The 18,668-nt window shown below is 36.5% G+C and overlaps 2 long non-coding RNA genes across 2 annotated transcripts; both read left to right on the top strand.

The window, feature by feature from the left end:
- The first annotated feature begins 5,718 nt into the window (after nucleotides 1-5,718).
- Nucleotides 5,719-6,205, top strand: LOC136070170 (uncharacterized). The gene is made up of 3 exons (XR_010631438.1): nucleotides 5,719-5,813; nucleotides 5,906-5,970; nucleotides 6,087-6,205. It is a non-coding gene; the product is annotated as an uncharacterized LOC136070170 (long non-coding RNA).
- A 7,470-nt stretch (nucleotides 6,206-13,675) lies between these two features.
- Nucleotides 13,676-14,078, top strand: LOC136070171 (uncharacterized). The gene is made up of 3 exons (XR_010631439.1): nucleotides 13,676-13,733; nucleotides 13,824-13,888; nucleotides 14,005-14,078. It is a non-coding gene; the product is annotated as an uncharacterized LOC136070171 (long non-coding RNA).
- Nucleotides 14,079-18,668: the final 4,590 nt, after the last annotated feature.

Genomic DNA, 18,668 nt, shown 5'->3' with positions numbered 1-18,668 from the left:
AAATCAGATCATGAAGAAATAGTGCATGCCCGAGATTCATATACCCTGTGCTGGATAGGGGATACATGTTGTGAAACATGACAATCGTGAGCACCCTCAATGTTAGAGGAAGAGATGAAACACTGACTGAGTTCCCATTTGAGGAAAATTTCAGATTGTCCCCAAGAGCTGCTTTAAGTAATTCTTCATCCGGATGAAGATCATCATAGACCGGTGAGATCCCAAGTATTGGCCTGTTAATGTGCAGAATCTCTGCTAGATATGCGGGAGAGATCGAGGAACTTTTTCCTCTAACCCAGCACTTAGGTTCATCTCCTTCAACAATTGCATTAGCATAAAACTCCTTTACCAGATCTTCAAATGCATCATCAAGGACAGAAAGGAGATAATTCCAGTCCTTGCGAGCAAACCATTAAGGAATGTTGGTGTCAAACAGAGAATGTTGGTCAAAGACTCTTTCAATCAGAGGTGTCGCCTTTTTGAAGTAATTTTCATGAGTCTGAAAGGCAGCATACGATCGAAACCTATTGGGATCGAACACACCAGATGGGGAACGAGCCCGCTTTGGTCTAGGAGAGAAATCATCAATTTCAATGACATGTTTCTTCCCTTTGCTGCTTCCTCCTTTCACAGCTGATCGCTTGAATGGAGACATTTTCACTCTGCACTATGATTTAATACACACACAAACACCAAACAAAACAGCAGACATTATTAGCATTGCGTCAGTGCCATACCATGGATAATGGAGAAAACCCTAAACACTTGAAATTTAGGTTCAAAACATGACAATGAGTGCGTATAAACAACCAACACCTCAATAGGTACACAAGATAGAGATGATCAGTGTATGGACCAGCACAAACATATAGTATAATCCAAAAATCAGAAACCCATGTTCGAACATGATAAATCACAATACACAACAACATCTTCACACAGCGGAAAAAAAATTTGCCCAAATCAGGAAGAATGAGGGGTAAGGAAGGAAAAAACCCATACCTTTTTGTTGAAGATTTGAGAGAAAATGATGCAGAAATGGAAGATTTTCAACAAGAAACTCGGAGTGTTTGTGGGAGTAAAATGAGGAAGACAATGAACAGTCACACAAGAACAAGGGAAAACTGAAAAAAAAAATTTAAAATTGTCTTCAAAATGCAAAACACGTGTTTTTCGCGACTGGATCAAGTCTCCAGCAAGTCGCCAGGTTAAGCCGCGAAACACTTTGAAGAAAAGATACTTGAGAATTTCTCTAAGTGTTTTTCGCGATTGGAAGGTCTAACCGCGAGATAGTCGCGATATGAGCTGCGAAAATCCCTAAGTACCTCTCGCGACTGGACCTTCCACCAGCAAGCCAATCGCCACACTAACCCGCGAAAAGTGCAAAACTCAAATTTTGGAAAAAATTTCTAAGTCTTTTTCGCGACTAGAGTACTGACTCGCCAGTAAGCTGCGAAAAATCTCTGAGTGAGCTCGCGACTGGTACATGCGACTGGACCAACCCGCGACTTAGTCGCCAAAATAGGGCAACACTGTTTTTGAAAAAATTTTACATTTTTGTAAAAGCAAAGTACTTTCCAAAAACAAAACAAAACACTCAAAAATCTTTTTGTGTTTGACCAACAAAGATTGAGCATGTGAAAACACATTTAATCAAGTACAATCACACAAATGAATGTGGCATTCATTGAACATAGACTTGTGTGTCGTGTGTGGATATCAAAAATGAGATAGTCCTTAGTCCAATGTGAAGCTTCAATGATTAATTCAATCAAGGCATACACGACTAGCACTAGATAATGTGACCTATCTCAATTATAGAAGCATGCATATATGACCTCCCACAAGAACTTGATAACAATACTTTGAAGCTTTTCATTTGGCTCCATATTCAACATATCATTTTCCATTTTTGAGCAAAGAAACTCTCATTGTGAGATAGATGCCTGAACTTTTTGATATTTCAATTACTGAGTTAGCCTTTGGCTTTATGAGCATCATACAATTTATTTTAGTCGCTTTCCCTTTTTCCTAGTCAAATACTAGTATGTGCGATAGGCTTTTGCAGCTCTATATCTCTTTTCATTTGGAGATTTACATTTAGAGAGCTCTTTTAAAGCAAAAATAAAAGGTGGGAAGATATATAGGCATGAGTCTATGCATGTCTCAAGATCAACAAAACCATTCACTAATCATTCATGACAAGGTTGAAAATCTATTTACAACAATCACATAGATTTTAGAATTTCTTCCACAATGATATGAGTGCATGAGAGATAAGCTAAGCTCGTTAAATGCACAAAGCCATTAGTACAAAAGTACAAGGCTAAACATGCTTTGAGACAAAACTCAACAAAGTGATCAAACTTTTTGGATTTTCAACTTTTTATGTGTTTTTGAATTTTTGACACGAAAGCAGTAGAAGAATGATCAAAAATAAGAAAAATGAATAAGCATTTTAAACACAAACATTCACAAATTAAACAGATACGCAAAAACACAACACAAATAACCAATCATATCCACAAAGTATAGGAAGAATTGATGCATGGACATGTTATAATGCTTATGCATGAGTACCCTTTGTCACCCACACGTCACATGCGTTTGGGGTGATATCCTTGACGGATCGGGTACGAGAGTTAGGACTTTCAAACCTCCTGTTGAAGCTCTCCAAGCAAGTGGTGAAGGCGCCAATCATTTTCATCACGTCCGTCATTCTGGAATCACGGTTTTGGCTCCTTGATTGCTCACCACCCCAAGACCTCAAATCATTTCTTCTTCCTCGGGACCGAGGTACACTCGCATTGTTGTCTGCTCTTAGCTTTTGACAGTTTGGTCTAGTGTGTCCTTGCAATCCGCAATAGTGACAAATATAGTTTATTCTAAGACCCTGCTGTTGTCTTGGGAGAGATCTTCCTCTAGCTCCAAATCTGACTTCAGATTGATATCGGGACTTGTTAAACATCCGTTGATTAGCCACATTCTTTTTCTTCTCAGCCTCAACTATCTCTAGAGTAGACTTATCAACAGCCGTCTCTTTGTTTTTCACAAACTTTACTTCCTTGGTGACTTTGGCTGATGAGTTGCTCCCTCTGGTATATCCCAACCCGGACTTGTCTGAGGCATGTCTTTGAGATGAAATAACTTCATCTAGCTTCCTGGAGGAGACCCTATCTACCTTGGCATGAGCTTGTACTACCACTTGCTCGAGAAACCTCACCTTCGTGTAAGCTTCTGATAGCTCACCATTAAGTGCTTCAATCTCACACTTTGCCTCCTTATATCTAACCAGTAGACTTTTGAAATCTTCCTCAGCTCTCTTCATTTTCTTCACGGCTGCCTTTGCCACCTTTGTATACTCTCCTAATTTCTCAAGAAGTATTGCATAATTCTTTTGAAGGCTGGATGCATCTTCTTCTTCTTCTCCTTCTGATTCTTCAACAATCCCAATGGACTCCTCATCAGAACATTCACCTAGCTCATTCACAAGAGTACTCAAATCATCTGAAGATCCCACATGTGCAATGGTCATGAATACTGAGTAATTTCCTTCTCCGTCACAGCTTTCTTCAAAGTCAGATTTTGATGAGTCTGAGTCACTTAAAGTAGTGGCATAAACCTTTCCTTTTGACTTCAAATAATTTGGACATTCCTTTTTGAAGTGTCCATGTCCGTTGCACTCGAAGCACACAATGTCCGAAAGAGATTGAGACTCCTTCCCTTCTTTCCTCGTAAACTCTTTCTTATCACCTCTTGAAGATGAAAATTTCTCTCTATTAAATGGTTTCCCACTACCCTTCATCTTTCAGAAATTTTCGGAAGTTCTTTACAGGATATGCCACTTGCTTTTCCACTCCATCTTCTTCGAAGGGATCATCCATTCTTTCGGTGATGGTTTTGAGAGCAAATGATTTACTCGTCTTGTGTGAAGGCAGTCCCAGTTCATATGTTTGGAGAGACCCAATCAGCTCTTGAATTTTGATCTCATCCAAGTCTTTACTCTCCTCTATGGCTGTGACTTTTGCTCTAAAACTTTCAGGCAAGGACCTCAAAAATTTTCTCACCACCTTGGTATCTTCAATCTTCTCACCAAGATTGAGTTTAGCAATGACAATTTCGTTGAGCTTCCCATAGAATGAATCAAACGATTCATCTTCACCCATCTTGAGCTCTTCAAATTTGGTGGTAAGCATTTAAAGCTTTGTGTCCTTCACCTTCTTAGTCCCTTCATAAGTTGTCTCCAAAATTTCCCAAGCTTCCTTGGCCACCGTCATGTGAGATATCCTGTGGAATTCATCAGGACACATAGCACAGAAAATAGCATTTAAAGCTTTACTATTTGCATTGGCTGCTGCAAGAGCTGCCTTATCCCAATTGGCCTTAGGAGCCTCTAGTTTAGTCCAACCTATCTCAACCGCATTCCAAACGGTATCTTCTATAGAGCATAAAAATGCTCTCATTCGGACTTTCCAAAAAGCATAATTATTACCATCAAAAAATGGTGGAGCAGTGAGAGATTGAGACCTATCCATATGAACTAGGGGTCAAGAATCACACTTAGGTATTAAAACCACAACAAGTGTACCCGCTCAGAAACCTATTGAAAGTTCAATATGGGTATGAAACACCCTTGAACGTTTAGACCCCCAAATACAAAAATACCAATTCAAACTTTATATCAAACAATTAATGTGCGGAATATGATAACAAGCTTATAACAGAATTGATAAAACAATCTAAGCCAAATATAAACACATCCACAGCAGTAAATATAAGGCAAAGATAAAGGAAAGAGAGATGCAAACACACGGACAACACACAATGTGTTATTGCAGAGGAAACCGAAGTCCTCGGCGTAAAACCTCTCTGGCGGCCTCCAAGCGGTGATAAAATCCACTAAAGAATATAGTTGGGATACATGAACAACAGAAGACCCTCCAAGCCTAATCTACCCAAGTACCTAAGCCCTCCAAGCTTCTTGCTCCAACGAGGTTACGCCGAACCTATTTCTTCTTTAGCTTGCCAGATTCCGCTACTTGACCATAGCATCAACCAATGTATATTGGTTCCTTCCCAAACTGCTTCCCTAAGCACCAAATAGACTTTCTCACAGATGTGGGTGTGGTGAGATAAGGGTTTGGTAAATAACCTCTCAAGGGTATGACAATGGAGAGGAAGAGAGTAGAGGAATTTGTAGGGTCTCTTTAGATGAAGATTAGGGATGAGGCAATCTTGTTTTTCTCTAGGGTTTTCTCTCACAAAATTCTCTCTGGAAGCTCTCTCAAAATGATGGGTATAAGGGTGTATATATAGTAGGGTGAGAAGGGAATGTAAAAAGTCAGTTTTTGTCAAACAGGGCAAGTTGGCGACTTGGTCTCGTGGCTTGTCCAAGTCGCGAGTTCAAGTCGCGGCGTAACGGCCTAGCCAGTCTAGAACTTTTGTCCTGTAGCGTGACAGCTGGCGCGACCCTTCAGCTTCCTAGTGTGCCTCTCACGTGCCAGCTTTTGGCGGCTTGCCAGTCGCGATCCACCCGCGAGCCCTAACCGCGAACCTCTGTTTTTCTTGCACACTCTTGAGCTTTTCTTCACATCTTCTCACACACTACCCTTACAATTTTCCCACCTAAATATAGGGTTGCTAAGTGCTAAATTACAAGCAAATTGGTCACGAAATAAAGCCAATTAAATGGCTGATTAAATTCAACCTTACAGATACGAAGAAAAAAAACCAAGGATGATGTGATCTTCAACACAAAAAACAGTAACGACAAACAGAAAATGAGAGTCAAGGACGATGTGATTATAAAGCAGGTACAAATCATTACGTCTACTTTAAAAAAAAAATTAATTACATAGTTTTTATATTAATTTTTTTAAAAAAAAAAATGGTAATTAAATGATAGTTCTTCAAGTCCCAAGCTGAAATAGACCATTTCACATACATGGAGCTATGCAATATCATCACAAGGTTAGTTCAAATATTTCATTTAAAAAGTTTATGCTTGATGTTTATTGTGCTTATCATTATTATGTACGTTTTAAAGTCTCTATTAATAACACAAACTAACACATTTTGTATCATAGGTTCATGGCAAATGCTGCTGGAAAGCAATTAGAATGTGAAACAAATAGCATTGATCCACCAACTTCTCCACCGTAGTTGTCATAATATTAATAAGTTCACCTATTCCATGTTTTAGATGTAGCGCACTATTTTACAGTTTTACCTAATGTAAATATTTCAGTTTTCATTGATCCACCAACTTCTTCATAATTGCTTTTGTAAAGGTCATCACATGTATTTTGTAAGTAGTTTTATTGTTACAATTTTATTATGCATTTTCAATAAATGCACTATTTATAAGATTTATTTAGAGATCTTTTTTTCCTCCCCCTAAAGGTTAATACTAAATTATTGCATCATCTTCCAATCAATAACATGTTGATTACTGCATAGAAAAAATTGGCAAAAATGGATAATAATTACGAAATACTAGCCTCTGAGCACGCGCTCACGCGCGTGCTCAGAGGCTCTTCTATTTTTTGGGTAAGGGTTAATTTAGAGTATTTATTATAATTTGGGATTACTACATTCTCTAATCACAAAAAAAAACCTGGGGGTGTGATAATTTAGTGCATTCTATGTAAGAGATCAATAAATTATTAAAATTTATTATCACACCCCTAGGTTTTTTTTGTGATTAGAGAATGTAATAATCCCAAATTATAATAAATGCTCTAAATTAACCCTTACCCAAAAAATAGAAGAGCCTCTGAGCACGCGCATGAGCGCGTGCTCAGAGGCTAGTACTACTATTTAAGGGGTTGCACCTGTTTGGACCGAATTTTTTTTTGTTCCAAAATACCCCTACAACCTATGTTTAAGTAGAGACAAAAGTAAAATATAATCAAGTAAAAATACATGTCTAACTTGCACTAAAACATTACCTACAAAATAGGACCACTTTCTGATGGTTTTCAAATTGCTTTATTCATTTATTAAAAAAATTAAATTAAATATAAAAAAAACACGTACATTTTTTTTTTTGGTGAATATATCTGCCATGATAATTGAAAAAAAAAATCAATTACCTTTATTAAAAAAAAGAGAGTTTATTATTCAAACTTCCTCCATTTCCCATGTTTCACGTTTTCACGTTCTTTTTCAGATTTAAAAAAAAAAAAAAAAAAAAAAAAAAAAAAAAAAAAAAAAAACTTTCGTTACCATCTCCATTCTAATTGCATCGTTTAATTGTTAATGATGTTGATTTCAAGAGTCTGAGCTGTGATTTTGTAACCCTTATGATCATCATTTCCTCCGCTAATTTGTGAAATCTCTTATACTTTCAAGAGTGCTGGCAAGTTTGATCTCATTCCTATTTCCTATGATATTTGCTTTTGTTCCTTCTACTTTTATGAAATAATTTTATGGAGTCTAATTTGATCTAATACGTTTTGCATGCCATTTTGAATGGAAGGATTTTGGTTTCAAATTGGTGGATGAGGATGAACGGGCATTATCACTATTGGGAACACATGTACTAAAAGGTATGTTTGCACTGTTCAATCTATTCAAATTTTCTATCAAAAATTTCCTTTTACTTTGTTTGGACCAAAAACTCTTGAGAAAGATAGTAACATCCTTATTCCGTTCACATTGTGGTTTGCAGATATGTGTTTCAACTGAAAGCACTATAAAACGACCTTGATAGATCGATGACTGATGCCAATCTAGGATTTTAGCCAAACGAAAGTGTTAAGATTGCATGAACCCCAAGATTTTATGAAGAAGTTACCAAACTTTTGTATTTCCTTTTCTTACTCATGTTTCACATTTGAGCCACTTAATTTTGAATGTGTAATTACATTTGAATCATGGAAAGCAACAATTAAATAATTAAATTATTTTTTGAATGTGTAATTACAATGTACCTATGGTGTTCCCTTCTTTATCATTTTATTTTTCAAATGAAGAGGGAAATTATTTATTTGTCAATTCCTAATCTTATATCTATGCTTCTGTTTACCTNGCTGGATAGGGGATACATGTTGTGAAATATGACAATCGTGAGCACCCTCAATGTTAGAGGAAGAGATGAAACACTGACTGAGTCCCATTTGAGGAAAATTTCAGATTGTCCCCAAGAGCTGCTTTAAGTAATTCTTCATCCGGATGAAGATCATCATAGACCGGTGAGATCCCAAGTATTGGCCTGTTAATGTGCAGAATCTCTGCTAGATATGCGGGAGAGATCGAGAACTTTTTCCTCTAACCCAGCACTTAGGTTCATCTCCTTCAACAATTGCATTGGCATAAAACTCCTTTACCAGATCTTCAAATGCATCATCAAGGTCAGAAAGGAGATAATTCCAGTCCTTGCGAGCAAACCATTAGGAATGTTGGTGTCAAACAGAGAATGTTGGTCAAAGACTCTTTCAATCAGAGGTGTCGCCTTTTTGAAGTAATTTTCATGAGTCTGAAAGGCAGCATACGATCGAAACCTATGGGATCGAACACACCAGATGGGGAACGAGCCCGCTTTGGTCTAGGAGAGAAATCATCAATTTCAATGACATGTTTCTTCCCTTTGCTGCTTCCTCCTTTCACAGCTGATCGCTTGAATGGAGACATTTTCACTCTGCACTATGATTTAATACACACACAAACACCAAACAAAACAGCAGACATTATTAGCATTGCGTCAGTGCCATACCATGGATAATGGAGAAAACCCTAAACACTTGAAATTTAGGTTCAAAACATGACAATGAGTGCGTATAAACAACCAACACCTCAATAGGTACACAAGATAGAGATGATCAGTGTATGGACCAGCACAAACATATAGTATAATCCAAAATCAGAAACCCATGTTCGAACATGATAAATCACAATACACAACAACATCTTCACACACGCGAAAAAAAATTTGCCCAAATCAGGAAGAATGAGGGGTAAGGAAGAGAAAAAACCCATACCTTTTTGTTGAAGATTTGAGAGAAAATGATGCAGAAATGGAAGATTTTCAACAAGAAACTCGGAGTGTTTGTGGGAGTAAAATTAGGAAGACAATGAACAGTCACACAAGAACAAGGGAAAACTGAAAAAAAAAATTTAAAATTGTCTTCAAAATGCAAAACACGTGTTTTCGCGACTGGATCAAGTCCCAGCAAGTCGCCAGGTTAAGCCGCGAAACACTTTGAAGAAAAGATACTTGAGAATTTCTCTAAGTGTTTTTCGCGATGGAAGGTCTAACCGCGAGATAGTCGCGATATGAGCTGCGAAAATCCCTAGTACCTCTCGCGACTGGACCTTCCACCAGCAAGCCAATCGCCACACTAACCCGCGAAAAGTGCAAAACTCAAATTTTGGAAAAAATTTCTAAGTCTTTTTCGCGACTAGAGTACTGACTCGCCAGTAAGCTGCGAAAAATCTCTGAGTGAGCTCGCGACTGGTACATGCGACTGGACCAACCCGCGACTTAGTCGCCAAAAAGGGCAACACTGTTTTTGAAAAATTTTACATTTTTGTAAAAGCAAAGTACTTTCCAAAAACAAAACAAACACTCAAAAATCTTTTTGTGTTTGACCAACAAAGATTGAGCATGTGAAAACACATTTAATCAAGTACAATCACACAAATGAATTGGCATTCATTGAACATAGACTTGTGTGTGTGTGTGGATATCAAAAATGAGATAGTCCTTAGTCCAATGTGAAGCTTCAATGATCAATTCAATCAAGGCATACACAACTAGCACTAGATAATGTGACCTATCTCAATTATAGAAGCATGCATATATGACCTCCCACAAGAACTTGATAACAATACTTTGAAGCTTTTCATTTGGCTCCATATTCAACATATCATTTGCCATTTTTGAGCAAAGAAACTCTCATTGTGAGATAGATGCCTGAAATTTTTGATATTTCAATTAATGAGTTAGCCTTTGGCTTTTTGAGCATCATACAATTTATTTTGGTCGCTTTCCCTTTTTCCTAGTCAAATACTAGTATGTGCGACAGGCTTTTGCAGCTCTATATCTCTTTTCATTTGGAGATTTACATTTAGAGAGCTCTTTTAAAGCAAAATAAAAGGTGGGAAGATATATAGGCATGAGTCTATGCATGTCTCAAGATCAACAAAACCATTCACTAATCATTCATGACAAGGTTGAAGATCTATTTACAACAATCACATAGATTTCAGAATTTCTTCCACAATGATATGAGTGCATGAGAGACAAGCTAAGCTCGTTAAATGCACAAAGCCATTAGTACAAAAGTACAAGGCTAAACATGCTTTGAGACAAAACTCAACAAAGTGATCAAACTTTTTGGATTTTCAACTTTTTATGTGTTTTTGAATTTTTGACACGAAAGCAGTAGAAGAATGATCAAAAAAAGAAAAATGAAAAGCATTTTAAACACAAACAACACAAATTAAACAGATACTCAAAAACACAACCAAATAACCAATCATATCCACAAAGCATAGGAAGAATTGATGCATGGACATGTTATAATGCTTATGCATGAGTACCCTTTGTCACCCACACGTCACTGCGTTTGGGGTGATATCCTTGACGGATCGGGTACGAGAGTTAGGACTTTCAAACCTCCTGTTGAAGCTCTCCAAGCAAGTGGTGAAGGCGCCAATCATTTTCATCACGTCCGTCATTCCGGAATCACGGTTTTGGCTCCTTGATTGCTCACCACCCCAAGACCTCAATCATTTCTTCTTCCTCGGGACCGAGGTACACTCGCATTGTTGTCTGCTCTTAGCTTTTGACAGTTTGGTCTAGTGTGTCCTTGCAATCCGCAATAGTGACAAATATAGTTTATTCTAGGACCCTGCTGTTGTCTTGGGAGAGATCTTCCTCTAGCTCCAAATCTGACTTCAGATTGATTTCGGGACTTGTTAAACATCCGTTGATTAGCCACATTCTTTTTCTTCTCAGCCTCAACTATCTCTGGAGTAGACTTATCAACAGCCGTCTCTTTGTTTTTCACAAACTTTACTTCCTTGGTGACTTTGGCTGATGAGTGCTCCCTCCGGTATATCCCAACCCGGACTTGTCTGAGGCATGTCTTTGAGATGAAATAACTCATCTAGCTTCCTGGAGGAGACCCTATCTACCTTGGCATGAGCTTGTACTACCTCTTGCTCGAGAAACCTCACCTTCGTGTAAGCTTCTGATAGCTCACCATTAAGTGCTTCAATCTCACACTTTGCCTCCTTATATCTAACCAGAGGCTTTTGAAATCTTCCTCAGCTCTCTTCATTTTCTTCACGGCTGCCTTTGCCACCTTTGTATACTCTCCTATTTCTCAAGAAGTATTGCTAATTCTTTTGAAGGCTGGATGCTCTTCTTCTTCTTCTCCTTCTGATTCTTCAACAATCCCAATGGACTCCTCATCAGAACATTCACCCAGCTCATTCACAAGAGTACTCAAATCATCTGAAGATCCCACATGTGCAATGGTCATGAATGCTGAGTAATTTCCTTCTCCGTCACAGCTTTCTTCAGAGTCAGATTTTGATGAGTCTGAGTCACTTAAAGTAGTGGCATAAACCTTTCCTTTTGACTTCAAATAATTTGGACATTCCTTTTTGAAGTGTCCATGTCCGTTGCACTCGAAGCACACAATGTCCGAAAGAGATTGAGACTCCTTCCCTTCTTTCCTCGTAAACTCTTTCTTATCACCTCTTGAAGATGAAATTTCCCTCTATTAAATGGTTTCCCACTCCCTTCATCTTCAGAAATTTTCGGAAGTTCTTTACAAGATATGCCACTTCTTTTCCACTCCATCTTCTTCGAAGGGATCATCCATTCTTTCGGTGATGGTTTTGAGAGCAAATGATTTACTCGTCTTGTGTGAAGGCAGTCCCAGTTCATATGTTTGGAGAGACCCAATCAGCTCTTGAATTTTGATCTCATCCAAGTCTTTACTCTCCTCTATGGCTGTGACTTTTGCTCTAAAACTTTCAGGCAAGGACCTCAAAAATTTTCTCACCACCTTGGTATCTTCAATCTTCTCACCAAGATTGAGTTTAGCAATGACAATTTCGTTGAGCTTCCCATAGAATGAATCAAACGATTCATCTTCACCCATCTTGAGCTCTTCAAATTTGGTGGTAAGCATTTAAGCTTTGTGTCCTTCACCTTCTTAGTCCCCTTCATAAGTTGTCTCCAAAATTTCCCAAGCTTCCTTGGCCACGTCATGTGAGATATCCTGTGGAATTCATCAGGAACATAGCACAGAAAATAGCATTTAAAGCTTTACTATTGCATTGGCTGCTGCAAGAGCTGCCTTATCCCAATTGGCCTTAGGAGCCTCTGTTTAGTCCAACCTATCTCAACCGCATCCAAACGGTATCTTCTATAGAGCATAAAAATGCTCTCATTCGGACTTTCCAAAAAGCATAATTATTACCATCAAAAAATGGTGGAACAGTGAGAGATTGAGACCTATCCATTAACAGGGGTCAAGATCACACTTAGGTATTAAAACCACAACAAGTGTACCCGCTCTGAACCATTGAAAGTTCAATATGGGTATGAAACACCCTTGAACGTTTAGACCCCCAAATACAAAAATACCAATTCAACTTTATATCAAACAATTAATGTGCGGAATATGATAACAAGCTTATAACAGAATTGATAAAACAATCTAAGCCAAATATAAACACATCCACAGCAGTAAATATAAGGCAAAGATAAAGGAAAGAGAGATGCAAACACACGGACAACACACGATGTGTTATCGAGAGGAAACCGAAGTCCTCGGCGTAAAACCTCTCCGGCGCCTCCAAGCGGTGATAAAATCCACTAAAGAATATAGTTGGGATACATGAACACAGAAGACCCTCCAAGCCTAATCTACCCAAGTACCTAAGCCCTCCAAGCTTCTTGCTCCAACGAGGTTACGCCGAACCTATTTCTTCTTTAGCTTGCCGATTCCGCTACTTGACCATAGCATCAACCAATGTATATTGGTTCCTTCCCAAACTGCTTCCCTAAGCACCAAATGACCTTCTCACAGAGTGGGTGTGGTGAGATAAGGGTTTGGTAAATAACCTCTCAAGGGTATGACAATGGAGAGGAAGAGAGTAGAGGAATTTGTAGGTCTCTTTAGATGAAGATTAGGGATGAGGCAATCTTGTTTTTCTCTAGGGTTTTCTCTCACAAAATTCTCTCTGGAAGCTCTCTCAAATGATGGGTATAAGGGTGTATATATAGTAGGGTGAGAAGGGAATGAAAAGTCAGTTTTTGCAAACAGGGCAAGTTGGCGACTTGGTCTCGGGCTTGTCCAAGTCGCGAGTTCAAGTCGCGCGTAACGGCCTGCCAGTCTGAACTTTTGTCCTGTAGCGTGACAGCTGGCGCGACCCTTCAGCTTCCTAGTGTGCCTCTCACGTGCCAGCTTTTGGCGGCTTGCCAGTCGCGATCCACCCGCGAGCCCTACCGCGAACCTCTGTTTTTCTTGCACACTCTTGAGCTTTTCTTCACATCTTCTCACACACTACCCTTACAATTTTCCCACCTAAATAAGGGTTGCTAAGTGCTAAATTACAAGCAAATTGGTCACGGAATAAAGCCAATTAAATGGTGATTAAATTCAACCTTACAGATACGAAAAAAAAACCAAGGATGATGCGATCTTCAACACAAAAACAGTAACGACAAACAGAAAATGAGAGTCAAGGACGATGTGATTATAAAGCAGGTACAAATCATTACGTCTACTTTAAAAAAAAATTAATTACATAGTTTTTATATTATTTTTTTTAAAAAAAAAATGGTAATTAAATGATAGTTCTTCAAGTCCCAAGCTGAAATAGACCATTTCACATACATGGAGCTATGCAATATCATCACAAGGTTAGTTCAAATATTTCATTTAAAAGTTTATGCTTGATGTTTATTGTGCTTATCATTACTGTATGTACGTTTTAAAGTCTCTATTAATAACACAAACTAACACATTTTGTTCATAGGTTCATGGCAAATGCTGCTGGAAAGCAATTAGAATGTGAAACAAATAGCATTGATCCACCAACTTCTCCACCGTAGTTGCATAATATTAATAAGTTCACCTATTCCATGTTTTAGATGTAATGCACTTATTTTACAGTTTTACCTAATGTAAATATTTCATTTCTACATTGATCCACATCTTTTCATAATTGCTTTTGTAAAGGTCATCACATGTATTTTGTAATAGTTTTATTGTTACAATTTATTATGCATTTTCAATAAATGCACTATTTATAAGATTTATTTAGAGATCTTTTTTTCCTCCCCCTAAAGGTTAATACTAAATTATTGCATCATCTTCCAATCAATAACATGTTGATTACTGCATAGAAAAAATTGGCAAAAATGGATAATAATTACGAAATACTAGCCTCTGAGCACGCGCTCACGCGCGTGCTCAGAGGCTCTTCTATTTTTTGGGTAAGGGTTAATTTAGAGTATTTATTATAATTTGGGATTACTACATTCTCTAATCACAAAAAAAAAAAAAAAAAAAAAAAAAAAAAAAACTCTAGGGGTGTGATGAAAAATAGTATTTTATCATTCATAATACTCATCACACCCCTAGGTTTTTTTTTTTTTTTTTGTGATTAGAGAATGTAGTAATCCCAAATTATAATAAATACTCTAAATTAACCCTTACCCAAAAAATAGAAGAGCGCGTGCTCAGAGGCTAGTTTAATATTAACCGGTTTTTTTTTTTTAATGAAAGGCTTTTAAACCGTGCGTAACATTGCCAAACTATACAATGTATCGCTTTTTTAAGTTATATGTGCCTAGATAGGTAGTTATCTTATTTGTCACCACCTCCTTAATTGTAGGAATCTATTTTTTCTCAGCTTCTATTATTATATATTGTGCCTTCATTGCAAGGCGACTCATGCTTTGACCCTCCGAACCTAAGATAGCAACACAACTCCTCGAACCGTACCGTTCGCCATACACACACACAAAGATCGATTCAAATCTGATTTTCAAAAAAATTTAAAAATTTGAGGAATTAATAATAAGAGAGCAAGAAACAAATACGTGAATCTTAAATTGGAAAAAGATTGAATTAAAGAACAAACCTGTAGCCTTATTGAAGGGATTGAATATTCTTGAAGAAAAAGATTAGGGTTCATGAGAAGAGAGAGAGAGAGAGACTTTGGGATATTGGAAGAGACTGTACGGCTCTTCTTCATATTGATTGGTGTCTGATGTTTTGGGTTTCAGTTTTTGATCTCTTGATCTCTCTCTCCTTCTCCGTTCTCTGCCTCTCTATTTCTCTCTATCTTTTCTCTTGGCTCTTTTTCTCCTTTTTTTCTCTGTGTAGCAATTTTTTTTTCTTCTTAAGCAGTTAATTTCCTTTTATAGCAAGAGCTCAAAACATGTTTTAATGCAGTGAAAAATTATAAATTATCGCTTTAAAACGGTGTTATAGTGTTACCAAACAAAGTAATGTATCGCTTTTCAATTAAACATGTCTGAATTTTAGATAGGCAGTTATCCTATTTGTCACCACTCCTTAATTGTAGAAACCCACTTTCTCTCAGCTTCTGCTATTATATATATATATATATATATAGACTAGTGTTTAACCTGCGCAATGCGCAGGATCATTTGAAAACTCATAAGGATAAGAGAAATTTGGCTAATAAAATTAAATTTTAAAGAAAAAATTTGTTGCAAAGTGTGCAAGATACATTAGTTATCAATTTGTTTGTTTAATTATTTTGAAATAAAACATATATGCCTTTTCACTATACCACCAAAATGCTTAAATCAAAACCAACCAAACCAAAATACTCAAAACTAACTCATATTTCTTAGTTCATAACCAAATCAAAGGGAAAAAAAATTGTAACATTCAATTTCAACTAAAGAAAATGCTACTTGTGGAGGTAATAGACTCCCTTAAGATCCTAAAATGGCAGATTTTGATCAAATCAGGGCAAGTGAAATAGAGTGGACACCATCAACTGGTGTTGAAGATTCGGATAGATGCATAACTGTACCCAATGAGCTTATGCAGATAGCCAAACACACATAACTTAAAATAATGGCCAGCCTGGCAGGTAAATCTACTTTGTACTCAAACCTCGACACATCATACTTCTCACTTTTTAGCAACAAAACAAAAGGGGAAAATGTATTTGTTTTAATCATTTGATCATGCTGTTAAAAATGACAGCAAATCAAGTATCAAAGAGAAAATATAATAAAATTGTACAATAGAAATACAACTTCACGGAGGACTTTCGTGGTATTTACAGAGAACCCTGACAAATTACATTGTGTTCAAGCTTCTACCTTTTCACTATACCACTAACCCAACTGAAAAGCTTAAATAAAAACTAACTCATATTTCTTAGTTCATAACCAAATTAAAGGGAGATAAAAAATAAAATTAAAAAAAAAAAATTGTAACATTCAATTTCAACTAAAGAAAATGCTTCTTGTGGAGGTAATAGACTCCTTTGAGATCCTAAAATGGCTGGTTTTGATCGAATCAGCACAGGTAAAACAAACTGGGTACCATCAACTGGTGTTGAAAACTCGGATGGATGCATTTTGCCTGCAGCAAAACTGTACCTATTCACCAAAATGACTCAATACAGCATCATTTACATATCCAATTATCTAATGAGCTTATGCAAATAGCCAAATACACGACTTCAAATAATGGTCAGCTTAGCATGTAAAAATAAGCTTGAGTGTCAAATTAATAAAGTAGTAACATATGTCATTGACATAGCCAATCATACTTTAAAAGACTGATTTTCAATTGGTAATCTTAGTCACAGTTAATTTATGATTTTCTAAATGTTGATTACAGAGTAATTAACACTGCAAGTGTTTGATACCCCTTTACAGCTTCAGCTTTGTGGTCATACCACATTGGCTGCTGCACACACAATCTTTGAATGTATTCTACAATGTGGAATTGAAGGAATAAGCAGTGTCTTCCAACCAATTATGAAAATTTTAAATTTTCACCTATGGTTTGTCTTTTGTAATAATTAAAAGTATGACGCACATTGTGCAGGTTATAAGCTAGTTATATATATGAACCGGAGTTAATAATTGGAAATTTTAGACAAATTAAGTTTCATATGGATCATGATTTGGCTATTACAAACCCTTCATTTAATCAAATAATCCTTCCTCTATTATACACACACTAAAGTTATGGAATTCATGAAGCTTTTCACCCATTATTATGTAATCTTCTATTCATAAAATAAATGAATAAAATTAAAGCATCTATAAGCTCTATCCAAAACACTACGACATACAGAATAAAAACAAATGAATTAAGAAAATAAACAAAGCTAACCACAACAACATTTAAAAAAAAAAACCTGCCAATAAGCTGAGCCTATTAGCCTGAGCAGTGCAAATTAAAAGAAACAAAGTCTAACAGAACAATTTTGAAACATATGAAAAATTATTATTAATGCAAAAGGAAAGCGTAAGATGCTCCAAAAAAATAAAACAGAAACAAAATAAGCATTCTAGTAAATCAAAGACATATATCAATAAAGAAATAATAGTAAAATTAAATATCAAGAAGGAAAACAACAAAGGAAAAGCTTCATCTATTATTACCTCCAAATCATGTCACTCTGCACTCTGCAGGCACTTATGTAAAAATGAAAACAGAATTTGACCTTTCAAATTAATTAACTCTTATCGAAGTATAATAAATGGTCTTATCAGTGAGAGGACCCTTTGTAGCATTAAGTTGTTAGAAATGAGAAGTTCAAGACTTTAGATAAACTAAAAAAAAAAAAACTTTAATTTAGTAATCCCTAAGCATGTAGCCATCAACAAAACATAATCCGTTCGAGAAAACTAAACAAAACAAAACTCAAGAAATTGGGAAAAAAAAAAAGGAAATTAGGGAAAAAGGTAGCCAAACCTCAACCCTTAATGGACACATATAATAAATATAACCTCTGTTAGCAGAGGAAGTAAAACCTAATATGTGACCCCTTCTTTTGATTCATAATGTTGTATTACTAAAGCACAACCCTAAGATTCCACTACTCATCAATAGAAAATCAGCCCGCTACCTTCTTTTTATCTCTTCATTGGGTTGCGAAGCAAAATTTTCAATAAAAACTCAAGAACTAACACCAAAGGGTGGATGCATGCACATATGAAAAATTATGTGAACATGAAACACTTTATGAATCATATACTTATTCAGAGCAGCCCAAAACACCAAAACCTACAAATATTATAAAAAAAATGCTAAAAAATCAATGATTATTGAATGAGGAACATGTTTTTTTTCTACACATATTGAAGGGCTAAACCTCATGATGCCACCCATAAAAAAATAGGATTACGATAGATCAAGAAGAAAGCATCAAAATAAAGAGTATAACACATCGAGTACCAAAATGATGACCTAGAGTATATGTGCTATAGAAAAGAAGCGAAACAGAATGAGTGTCAAATTAACAATTGGAAGGAGGGAGAGGTTTTATTTGGCTGTTTTTCTTTTACCAACTGCCTATCCCTATGAATGCAGACCATCTAATGACTTAGATTGTCCCTGATGACATTGTGCACCTTTACTTAGTATTATCTCTAATTTTCTATTTCAAAGAAGGCAGTAAATAATCAAAGAATA

The sequence above is a fragment of the Quercus suber genome, unplaced genomic scaffold (genome assembly GCF_002906115.3).
Source record: "Quercus suber isolate HL8 unplaced genomic scaffold, Cork oak 2.0 scaffold_216, whole genome shotgun sequence".
Lineage (NCBI taxonomy): Eukaryota > Viridiplantae > Streptophyta > Magnoliopsida > Fagales > Fagaceae > Quercus > Quercus suber.
Note: the sequence above shows the minus strand (reverse complement) of the source record. Positions and strands in the feature narration are given on the sequence as shown.